Here is a 13,290-nt window from a genome sequence, read left to right on the forward strand (position 1 = left end):
ATTAAATGTACAAAAAAATATGAACTGGTGCAAATTTAACCTACATACTTCAAAGTCACCCTAAATGACTATTTGGTTTCATTCATAGCTCCCATATTTTATATACAAACCATAATTCGTTTAATAAATATCATGCAAAGACACAAAAATTCAAATACACACACACACACACACACACACACACACACACACATAAATATATGATTCAGGTTCTACAACGAACAAACATCCGTAAAAGCTTTAATAAAATTTACAGCTTTGAAAGTGAAAAGCTTCAGTGTGTAGTTCATCCCTTCGCTTAGTGGTGCCATAATTCCAGGTTTCAACATTCTAAAGTTCATTATTCGCAAAACTTTTAAGTCGCGGCATACAAAAGGCTCTTCTCGTGCAAGAGACACTGAAAAGGTACCATTTCACATAAGAATAAATAAATAAATAAAAGCCTCCTTTTCCCTGCTTATAAAACTCTTTCTAAATAACAAAAACTCTTCCAGTTTCATTGCAGGGAAGGCTGGGCTTTTTAGATCCGGAACACTGATGGAAAATTTCCAATCGCTAAAGATGCGATTTAAACCCTATTGGTTAGCTTCGAAAAGTCAAGCGAATATTTAAATTCCCTACGTCAAGCATCACAACTGAAAGAGAAACTCTTTTCCAAGAGCTTCTTATTTCCCAGTAATCATTAAAATTCCCCTTTGCTCGTGTCTCCCGATTTGCATATTCAAGAACAAAGACGAGTTAAGTAGACAGCTGGGAGTTAAAGACTAAGATCCTATCCTTTTACCAGCAGCTTTCATTTGTAGCTCTGGAATTCGACGAGAGCTCCAGCTTACTTGGAGTTCGTCTTTTTTTCACCTTTCCCCACTCTTAAAGCTGCCATCCCCCCTAAGGGATTTATGCAGTACTTTAAGAAAAGAAGAACTGAAGATTGGAATATTCTAGCTTTACAAGGACTTTCAGTTTTCTTTGGCATTTTAAGATGGGCCTGCTCGTCGGTGTCTTCGGGGAACTGTTTCTGGGACAAAATTTAAGAACACTGGCATAAATATGGTACGGCAGAGTTCAGATATTAAATTCATTTCATCTACAATATATATCGAACTCTTTCTTTGGTTATATTTTTAAGCAATTATATGAAACTATAATTTGCATATTTGAAATATTTTTTTTCGGAACAATACTACATTTTTCTGGTGGATTAGGGAGCTCATTCAACTCAATTTTGTTCTATTCGATCGAATTACGTCTACTAGTAGCGCAGCTGGAAATTTTCTTGTAAGTGGGGCAAAGGAAACTTCTGGCTTCGCGATTGGTAGATGCAACTGATCGTATTTAATTCGATCGAATTCTGTTAGAGTTGAATGAGCCCCTAAAACTCGTTCACTACGAAGATCAAAGTGTTGTTACACCTTGAACATATATTCTACAACCTTAAAAGCAAACTTTAGTGGTAACTGTCAACTATTGATAAAACTTCGACAAATAGTACTCGTTGTTGCACTTTGAAAACTTAAAATATTTAGCAGAAAAAGCTGGTTTTTATTTGAATATGGATTTCAGTTTACGAGGATATTTTTAGGTTCACTTTTAATGCGCCCCTGTAAACTGTGATCATTTACAGTGTTAATGAACGACTTTAACTCTTTTCCTGGTCTTTTAGCTTTGGAGGGAGTCAAAAACAAACATTTACCAAGATGTCTCTGGATACAGTTAAAAAAAATAAAAAAAACACATAAATATGACGATCCTTTGTTTTTTGAATGAGAAATGATTATCTACTATTGGCTTTTCAAAGCGATATTTTTTCTGAATTGTTTTCTAGCATAATTTGATTTACCCTTATAATAATTTTTCATATAAACATGTAAGACTTTGCTGTGATTTTCTGATAGCCCATGCTATTTATCGGCCTTCATAACATATCTAACCTAAACAGTCTGAATTCAGTCTCATTTGTAAAAGTTCCCGTAAAACTTTTGAAAAGCATAGGAGCTTAGCTCTCGTGAGCTCTAACGCAAATTAAGCTATATATATAGTTAGAATTCCGCAATCTGACTTGCAAAAAACGAAAAAGAAAAAAAAAAATCATAAAAATCTTTCCGAAAGCTATAAAGACCTTTTTAACATTAGATCCTTCAATCGCATGTATACAATGATTATAAAACTGAATTAAAAAGTAGTCAGACGAAAGAAAGTGATAATTGTTTTATAGAACTAAGTTTTAAAATAAAACTATTATTACTTTGTATAAGTATTTGATTTATCGTATTCGGTTTTATTTTAAATTTTGAACATAAGAGGTAATAAATGATTATAGAATTCAAACTTTTGGAACAGATATATTAACTTCCAACACATTTCTCCCAAATATACATAAAAACGCAAAATTATTTTCTTTTCTCACATATTTCTAGTTCTTCCATTAAGAAGCTCAATGAAAAGAATCAAATTTACATTTCTATCAACATTAAAATTTAGGATAAACAGACAAAATCATTCAATAGCCTCCATCATAATAGCTCAATGTCTGCTGTTCATTAAAACAGCGAATATTATTTCATCACTTGATATCATGTAAAGCCAGAGCACCAACTTTTGAAATCGGCCATTTGCGAAAGTTTGGGGGGAAGGGGGTCATCGCTGATAACATTACGGAAGGGGATGGGGGGAAGGGGGTCATAGCCGATAACATTACGGAAGGGGAAGGAGGGGAGGAGTCTCCAGATAAAATCTACTCTTTTCATAGAAATTAAACTCGAAAATAAATCGCTAGGGAGGATCAATCGTTTTATGAATAAAAACATGAAGCAAAAATAAAAAATGGCGAAAATTGCGAAAGTTTGGCAAAATTTTATGCACCCTGGTGATAGGTTCGAAGAACTTGTTACACTCCTTCATTAAAGCCCGGTCAAACATTAAATGCGCGAAAAAAACTCAATTATTTGCATGGGAAAGTTATTAAATCAAGTATTAAAAGTTGAAGGAAATGCCTTTCTCCAACAAGAAGTAAATTATAAATGAAGCGGCAATTTTTCTTTCGTTTTTTCTCCTTCGCTTAATAAATTCATTGACAGGAATAAAACGAACTAAATGTCACCTAGATTGATATGTATTTTGGAGAAAGCTCCTTTTTTTTCTTCTCTTTTCTTCCTCTTCGCCGGCTTCCTATTTGATTCGCGCGAAGCATGAAAAAATATCAATCCCCAAATTTACATTTTAAACATATTAAACACAGTAATCCAAATATGACTGTGGTCCATTTGGAGCGGCGGGGAAGTATGCATAAAACATGTCTAAGGAAAAGAAAAGGGACATAGAATTATCCTTGAATGGAAGATGCAGGTATTAGTCTGATATATGCACACGAGAAGTCGGATTGCATAGAACGAAGGGGAGAGAGAAGTACCGTCAAATGATGTGGATTCACCGTTTTTGCTGATTCCATTTTCTCCATTTGAACAAAAACTTGCTGGGATGATTTATATTTGATAAGACACGCTGGATTTACTTTTCCTTTTATTTTGCTCCGTTCCCCCACTTTTTTTTTTTCCTTCTTCGGGGCCTGCTTTTTCTCCTGTCGGAGAATTTTCGATCTTAGTTATAATATTATCTGGCCCGTCTCCAGTTTATTCAAATTTGGCGTGTTACGCTATGATGAATACGAGGTCCATTCTTCAATTTCAAGCACTGTGTTTCAAATGCAAATCAGGTGGGTTGATATTTGAATGCGGCACGCACTTTGTTTACGATTCACTGCTTCGTCGCTCCATCCTCCTCCTCCCCCCTTTCGAACCCGCCAACATTCTTAACATTCGGAAAGACAATCTCTCCCATCCGCCAGTTGGCTTTCGGGCCCGAACAGTCGTTTATGCAATTCGAACAAGTCGCTCGACCCACGGACACCCCAACAAAGACGCGGCTTTTATAAATGATCGGAGATTATTCTTCAACCGCGACTTCGAAAAGAAATTTAATTTTAGAATATCATCTTCAGACAGCTTCGCCAAGTTTTATTTTTTCATTGCTTGCTTCTTAACCAAAGCCCAATTCCCCTTTTAGTTTAGCAATCGACTTATATATTCAAATCAATTTTTTAGTTATTGTTTGTTTTCAGTTTAAACCTTCTCAATTTTTATTAGACATCTCTTAATTTTAGTTAATTTGCAAACAGTCTCTAATTTCATCATTTTGCAATCACTTTCAATTTTCTTCATTCATCAATTTTGGAGATTATTCTTCAACCGCGACTTGTAGAAGAAATTTAATTTTTGACTATCATTTTGTTTTGCTAGCTTCTTAACCAAAGCCTGATTTCCCGCCTAGTAATCGATTTATAAATTCAAATCATTTTTTTAAAATATAGATATGTTGTTTTTTTTTTTTTTTTTTCATTTTGAACCTTCTCAATTTTCATTAGACATTTATTAATTTTAATAATTTTCAAACATTCTTTAATTTTATCATTTTGCAAACACTTTCAATTTTCTCCATTCACCAATTTTGGAGATTATTCTTCAACCGCGACTTGTAGAAGAAATTTAATTTTAGACTATCATTTTGCATTGCTAGCTTCTTAAAAAAGCCCGATTTCCCCTTTAGCAATCCACTTACATATTCGAATCATTTTTTTATATTGATATTGATTGTTTTCATTTTAAACCTTCTCAATTTTCATTAGACATCTCCTAATATTAATAATTTGAAAATATTCTCTAATTTCATCACTTTGTAGACACTTTCAATTTACTTCCTTCATTCATCAATTTTGGAAATTACTCTTCAACCGCGACTTGCAGAAGAAATTTAATTTTAGGCTATCATTTTGCATTGCTAGCTTCTTAACCGAAGCCCGATTTTCCGTTTAGTAATCGACACACATATTCAAATCATTTTTTTAAATATAGATATTGTTTGTTTTCATTTTAAACCTTCTCAATTTTCATTAGACATCTCCTAATATTAATAATTTGAAAACATTCTCTAATTTCATCACTTTGTAGATACTTTCAATTTACTTCATTAGTCAATTTCGGAGATTATTCTTCTACCGTGACTTCTAGAAGAAATTTAAAATTTTAGACATCATTTCTCATTGTTAGCTTCTTAACCAAAGCCCGATTTTCCGTTTAGCAATCAACTTATATATTGAAATTATTTTTTTACAGTTATTGTTTGTTTTCATTTTAAACTTTCTCAATTTTCATTAGACATCTTCTAATTTTTACGATTTGCAAACATTCTCTAATTTCATCATTTTGTATACACTTTCACTTTTCTTCATTCATCATCAATTTCATAGATATTCTCTACTTTGAAACTGCTAATGGATTTTCTCTATTCTTGACATTTTCATAGACATTCTCATCGTAAATAAATCCATAAAATACTTCCATTAACCACTAACGATTCCCGCTTGATTCCGGGGTGAAATATACAGAAAACTTCGAAGAATTGAGCGGAAAATGAGAGAAAATAGTGCAACGAAAGTTCTCGCAACCGCTGGGTTAAAAACTCCATAGTGATAATTTTTATTAGACTCTCCGTTTTCAAATTTTTACATAAAATCTCTATTTTTTTCATTTTTATAAGTATTTTTCATTTCTATCACTATTTGGAGTTTACACTCTCAGAAATGCATAGCTCAATTTTGAGGTTTCTTCAATCGTTAGACAAATTTCATCATCTACGACGCTTCTTCCTCCACTGGGTCCGAATCTCAATGTCTAATCTCACGAAACATTCGTCAATTTTGACGAAAAGTGGACTTGGAGCAATTTTTATTAAGCCTGTTCGTCAAATATGACGAAAATTCCGTAAGTTTGAGCATGCGTTTCTGAGAGTAGGGGAATGTGGGGCAAAGTGAAATGGTTAAGATGACTGAGTATTTTCAAAGGGAAAAAATTGGAAACTTGTTTTGAAAGTTACAGTACACAAAGAAAGAACATTTTATTTTACTATAAAACATGCGTTTGAAACAGTATTTTTTGTTTTTAGCAGTTAATTTGAGTCTTCAACAAAAAGTAGAAAATTTTCACTTTTTTTTTCATGGGGAAAAGTGCAAAATAAAATATTTTTTCATATTGAATATTTTCTATTCGATTTTTAACAATTTTTTGATTAAAAGAATCAGTAAATAAAAGGTTGAATGAATAAATGAAAAGATAATGAAATAATAAACGAATAATTTAATGAATAAATCAATTAATATATGAAGAAAAATAAATGTGCGAGTAAAAGAATGAATGAATAAGAAAAAAGTGGATGAATGAATGAATAAATGAGTGAATAACTAAATGAAGGGTTGTAAACGAACTGATTAAAAAATGAAAACATTAGTAATTTATATTAAATGATCGAGTGAGCAAATGAAACAACTATTTCACTTTGCCCCGCATATGCTAGGTCTAATTGTGCAGTTTATTTAAAAATCAAATAATCTTAATATTAACTACATTAATACTGCATTGAATATTAGGAGGTCTCAATTAATATTTAAAATGTTAATATAACAAGAACTTTATCATTTTATAGTTACAAAAATATTTTTTGACTTACAACAAAATATTGCAATATGAGTACCAATTTTTTAAAATTGCCTATATTACCAAATGCTTTAATCTTCGGCGGTATTTTTTCCCTGACTGGAATAGACTACATATGGTACTACATAATTAAAATAATACCAACTAGGTGGAGCTAAAAGCAGAGTAAATATTTCACCATTTCACTTTGTGCGTGTCCCATATGTTTCCCTACATATATTCATCATTTCGTCATTATATGTATAATAGGAGTTAAAGGCAATTGCATATGCTGATATGCAATAACTTCTTTTGCTGTTAGTACTCAAATGCATAAAACAAGCATTTAGATAAATTAATCTTATGCCGCAGTTTTAGATTTTGTTTTTCAACTTAAGTAAATTCTAAACAAATCATTTTATTTTTCACAAAGGAAGAAAAATCGGCGACTCGTAGAAAGCGATTTCGTGAAAATGAATACTACCCCTTTTCGGTAGCCAAGAGGGAAATAAAAAGCGTGTCCAGGATGAAGAGAATCACGAGAAGACCCTGAATTACTACTCCAGTAATTTTTTTGAGTAATTTTTCGACACGTTTGACTCACTGAGCGACTGAATTCTTGAGTTGCGAGATTATAATGTCATTCGTTAAATTATTTGAATTTCACGTATAAATATATTTGAATCAGTATCAGTACACTCCTATAGCGTTCAATTTTCGATCATGGAAGACATTTGACTTCTTATCCAATTTATTGTGAAAAAAGAGAAAAGGTTGGAGCGCGATAAACTAAAACATTTCAGTATACAATAATTGCCCAAAAGCAACTGCAAAAGTTGAAAGGATATTTGCACCTATTATTGAAAAGGTGCAAATATCCTTTGCTAGAACTAGATAAAACCTGAATAATACATTGTGATGTATCATAGTAAAAATATTTCATGTGTATATTTTTTTATTTTTTGTGATAATTATTATTTAAATTTATATTTATCCTTTCAATAACAAAGTGCAAAAACAAAAATTTCAATCAATTTTTATTCAGAAGTAACAACTTTTCTCTACATAAGCAAAGGATTATTAGTGTATACAGTAAAACCTGTGAAGTTGACCACCCTTGTAAGCTGACAACCTGTCTAAGTTGACCGCTATATTCAGGCACAGAATTAGATCTATATCATACAATTCAACCTCTAAGTTGACCACTTGTTTAAGTTGACCACTAAAGTTGTGCAAACCAAGTGGTCAACTTACACAGGCTTCACTGTACTATTTTATTTTCACTGCATATTTTGGATATTTTTAACGCGTAAACTACATGCATATTTTGATGAATTTTTGATCTATACTTCGGGTTCAACTCATATGATTTTTTTAAATAGAAATTCCATATTTTTAACAGCTATATTAGGCAATGTTCATTATTTTTTTATTATTATAGCCATTATCCGTTTTAACTGAATTATTTTTCAGGCTTAATAGTCGGATTCTATTCAGGTCGCTGAAAAAGCTGATCTTGAATTTTTCTGTGGCTCTTCACAATCAATGACACTAGTCTATCTCATCTAACTATTTTAACTCTATCTCATCTCACTCTTTAGAAATGCATCGCTCACTTTCGAGGACTCTTTAATCGTTTGACAAATTTCGTCATCTATGACGATTCTTTCCTCGCTGAATCAAAAACGCAGGCTTAAAGTTCACGGAGTTTTTGGTCAATTTGACGAAAAGTTTCATCGGAGCATTTTCCATTAAGACTCTTCGTCAAATACGATGAAAATTCCGTAAGATTTAAAGACGCATTTCTGAGAGTGTAGATTCTAACTCATTTGTGTTCTGAAAAAGTCTGGGAGAGTTTGAAATGTTAGCCAGAATTATTACGGATGGACCATCGCCTCCTGGCGGAGTCTCCATAATTATGTTAGCGACGAAAACCCTGAAAGCCTTAATTCATATGTTTCCATTACATCAATTCTTATGGACTTCCTAAAGTAGCACTAATCACATTCTGCATAAATTATAGCCTTTCTTTTTAACCTAAAGATAAGTTATTACAATTACACACACTTTCACTTTGGAAGCATTATAAAGCTTAATACCATCATCACAGGTTTTATTTCAATCATGAAGTAACAATCAAATCGCAAAATATTGAATCTTATAAGTGTATCCTCAAATCTCACGAAATTTTCATCTTATTTGACGAAAAGGCTTTATGAAAAATGCTCCTAATTAACTTTCTATCGCATTAAGTCAACTTTTCGTCAAATGGACGAGCATTTTGAGAAATTGGAGCATCTCTTCGAATTTTAACTCTCTAAATTCTTCAAAAAATGGCGAAAAACAATAATTTGTTGAGTTTTCCTCGAATCTGTATGAAAAAACTGAACTGTAGTTGCCTAATACTTATAGCATTCACCCCATGGTATATTTTAGCTTTAAACGAAGTAAAATCTTTCAGTAAATTACCACCCATTAGCCAGGGCTAAAGCAGAAATACGTGAAATACACCACCAGCTCAGTCATTTCCAGCCGAGGACTGCAGTTTCGTGCTTATTAGCACTCATCAGCCCGGCATAGGAAAGTGACTGAACTGGAGATGGAAAACCTCTTAAGGATGCCAAGAGTGCGAAACAAACTGGTAGCTAATATAGAATTAGTAGACCAGACGAGTGACCGAAGCAATGGTTCGGTTCAACTCGAAGATTGAACGCGAGGCCTCGCTCACTTTCCTATGCCGGGCTGATGAGTGCTAATAAGCACGAAACTGCAGTCCGCGGCTGGAAATGACTGAGCTGGTGGTGTATTTCACGTATTTCTGCTTTAGCCCTGGCTATTGGGCGGTAATTTACTGAATATACCTTGCCTCGCGTTCAATCTTCGAGTTGAACCGAACCATTGCTTCGGTCACTCGTCTGGTCTGCTAATTCTATATTAGCTACCAGTTTGTTTCGCACTCTTAGTTTCCTTAAGAGGTTTTCCATCTCCAGCTCAGTCACTTTCCTATGCCGGGCTGATGAGTGCTAATAAGCACGAAACTGCAGTCCTCGGCTGGATATGACTGAGCTGGTGGTGTATTTCACGAAGTAAAATCTTGTTACAACGAATGCCAATGCAACGAATTATCCGTTTCAACGAAATACATTTTCAGTTTCAGTTCCAATTTCACTTATACTACATTGCTTTAATTCCATTACAATGCAAATCCCATTACAACGAACAAAATTTACGGTTCCTTGAAGTTCGTTGTAACTGCATTTCACTGTATTAACCAATAATATTTTGCTGGGATAGCTCAAACTATGTTCTTTTCAAAAGGTAAAGTAATTGTATGCAAAAACACTAATTTCATTTATTTTTTCTTTTTCCTAGGAGATCTACCCCCAAAACGAGCTAGAACAGCCTACACAAGTACTCAGCTTGTGGAGCTGGAAAAAGAGTTCCACTTCAGTCGCTACTTATGCAGGCCAAGGAGAATAGAAATGGCAGAAATGCTGAACCTCACCGAGCGACAAATCAAAATATGGTTCCAAAACAGGCGCATGAAGTACAAGAAGGAAATGAAGGCGAAGGGATATCCAGTCTTAGAAAAAAAAGTTTTCAATCCTGTCATTCAAATTCCAAAATCTTCACCAGCAGTGATGCGATCGGTTTCTCCAGCCATTACTTCTAGTTACAATTTTGTGCCACCCGGTGCAGCAAATCCTCGCTTTGAGTGTAAATCTCCATCGTCCTATGAACCAAATTCAACTTCGAGTTCCTGTATGAATTCACGTTCGATTCAGTCTCATTCCAGCCCTTTGTTGGATTCTTCTGATGCATTAGCCGTTAACCATCCGTCCATGACATCCACTCCTGTCAGCAAAGCATACACCCCAGCCAGTACCCCACAGAGTATTAAAAACGAAAATGGATATTCAGAAGAATATATGCTAAATCGTCCTATTGCATTGCAAGACGCTTTATATGATACTGATTCGGAAAAGAAGCTACCTATATCTTCACCACCAGCATCACCTACTCAGTCCCACTGTCCAAGTTTGATTACTCCACCTTCACCAGTTTCACTATCCCCCATAGATTTCTATTTGGCAGAACATGCTCCTGGTTTTTTCTATAGTCAAGGTACTCATCCAAAGATAAAAAGCGCTATGTATTCCGATATGGTGTCGAGATTCGCGGCGGCGACACAACATTCCGGCTGGAACGAGACCAATATGCACATGCAATTCCAGAACAACTTACCAAGCTCGGTGAATCTCTTTTCCATGAATTACAATACTCCCAACAGCGCTCGAACTATAGTGAACAATTCTATGAACAGTATGTATCAACCGGCCATGCATTCTGGATCCTATTATTACCCTCCCTCACAGCAAATAATTAATAACAATCAAGCTACTCATGATTGGTGCATCTCGCAAGAAGCAAACAGAGGTCAGAGATTTCCTCCTAATTTTTTATCCCCATAAGTTTCTCAAATGTAAGGTCTTAGCCGGATTTTCTCATTTAAGTTTGAAAGTTCAAAGGATAACAAGTATTTTTGTCATTTAAATTTAAAAATCCAACTTAACATCAGTATGTCATAAATGGTGCTGGAAGATTGCAACTTAGAATAACATCTGTTGGACAACTTTGGTTTATCATCTAAGCAAGAAATAAGTGACTATGCTCAACATAATCTGCCTACGGAACTTATTACAAATCGTGCCTTTAAAAAAGAACGAATCGGGTAAAAAATTGCCTTAAAAGCTACCTAAAACCTGCCTAAACAATTGTCTAACATCCATGGAATGCCTTAAGAAGAAACAAAAACTTATGGGCATAAATTAGTAAAAATAATGTAATTTTAGTCTGTATCAAAATGGTAGAATTTTTACTTGCCATATGAATACGCAGGTATAAGTTTTAAATGAAAGCAAACAAAGCAATAACATCATGCCTTTTGAAAGTTGCTGAAAATTCTTTGGCCAGTGAAGTTAATTATTTAGTTTTAAAATACTTTACGATTCAGATTGATGATAAACTGGACAGTCTGTTAGGTGAAACAAACTGCAAGTATGCACATTTATTTTACATATGTGAAGGGTCCACTGGAAAAATGATTTAAGTCCGCTTTTTGATGAAATCGTTGTTTTATGATTTATTCATTCATTTTATAACATAAATGACTATTTTAACGAAATCAATTTTTGTAATTGAACCAATTGTATCAAAAAAAAAAAAAAATCCTTTTGAAATTTTCATTTTAATTAGTAAGTAAACTTACATTTTTGTTTTATTTGAAATCGGGATGGACTTTAACTTGTTTTTCCAATGACTCCTCGAAATATTCTGAACGTCTGCCCTGCTGTTTTGTTTAAAGGAAAAAGACTGTAAAAGAAAAAAATTGACACTTTCTTCATTTCAGAGATCAGATTTCAAAAGTTTCGAAAAACGGACAAAATGATGAGACTTATGTATTGACTGCTGGAAAAACAAATTATTTAAGTGTTTTTACAAAACTTCAAATAATGCTACAACAAAATCTACATACAGCCGAATTAGCGTGTAAATGAACTGTGGGACTTAATCGATGAAGTCTTCTTTTCTTTACAAAATCCTTTCAATTCAACTGAATTGTTTAAGTGTATTCGATTAATTGAAGTGTATTCATTGTTTTTTGTTTATGTAGCTATTTTTGTGGTGTTATTTTTCAAAACATTACATTTTTTCGGAAAATATTTTTTAAATAACTAATTATTTATGTTGTGTATCATGCATAATCATTTTTAGGCAGTCTTTTATGCCACATTTTTCAAATACATGCTTTTTTTATTCATGTTTACTAGTCTTTAATGGATTTGTATTTGTTGAAAAGGCATAACAGTTCGGTTTCCGTTTTGTATATTGCAATCATAGGTCAGAATAACACTTTAGAACGCAATTTCTTCAGTTCACTAGCTGTTCGAACATAATGACAGAACGCAACCATAGATAAGAATAAATAGAGCAGAGTTATATATAACAAAAGAAAGCCAAGAGAAAAGAAGAAATTAAAATAGACTACAACAAAATGCTTCAAACATCCATTGAAAATAACAATAAATAGAATATCCAACATAAATTAAACTTTGAAAATTAATCGAAAGTGTTTTCCCTTTTTTTTTTAAATTTTCCTTAGTTTTTAACATCAGTGAACTATTTGAAAAAGTTATTACTCTTAAGAGAGTTAATGATGTTATGAATAATTAATATGTTTTTAAACAAAAAATAATTAGATTCATGATATTATGGTATATGTATTACCTACATAATAACCTCAACTTATATGCAAATTGAGACACTTGAACCAAAATCAACCCGATTAAAAAAAACTCAGTTTAGATTAAACCAACAAAAATCTATAAAAGTCGACTTCAAATGAAAACAGATGAGATTCACGGTCAAGCCCTACTTCAAATTCATCATCATTGTTGAAACAAATTTTGGACGTTGATGACAAGGCACCATTTTGAGGTACTTCACATTGTAAGACTCACGTGTGACCCATGGAGGTTAAAATTGCCATCTGTGGGCGCATATGGTTATGTGTCCTTGGGTACAAAGGTACGCCATGTTGGTTTTGCAAGCCAGTGACATCGACACGACCACAGTTTTACAACATTACAAATCAGAAACATAACCTTCAAAATATAGGGAATCATGATACCTACAACAAAAATAAACGAGCTGATGTGTGCATCACATGACTTCCTTTTACTACAGTTTAATGTCATTTTCTCATTAT

The sequence above is a fragment of the Uloborus diversus genome, chromosome 10 (assembly GCF_026930045.1).
Source record: "Uloborus diversus isolate 005 chromosome 10, Udiv.v.3.1, whole genome shotgun sequence".
Lineage (NCBI taxonomy): Eukaryota > Metazoa > Arthropoda > Arachnida > Araneae > Uloboridae > Uloborus > Uloborus diversus.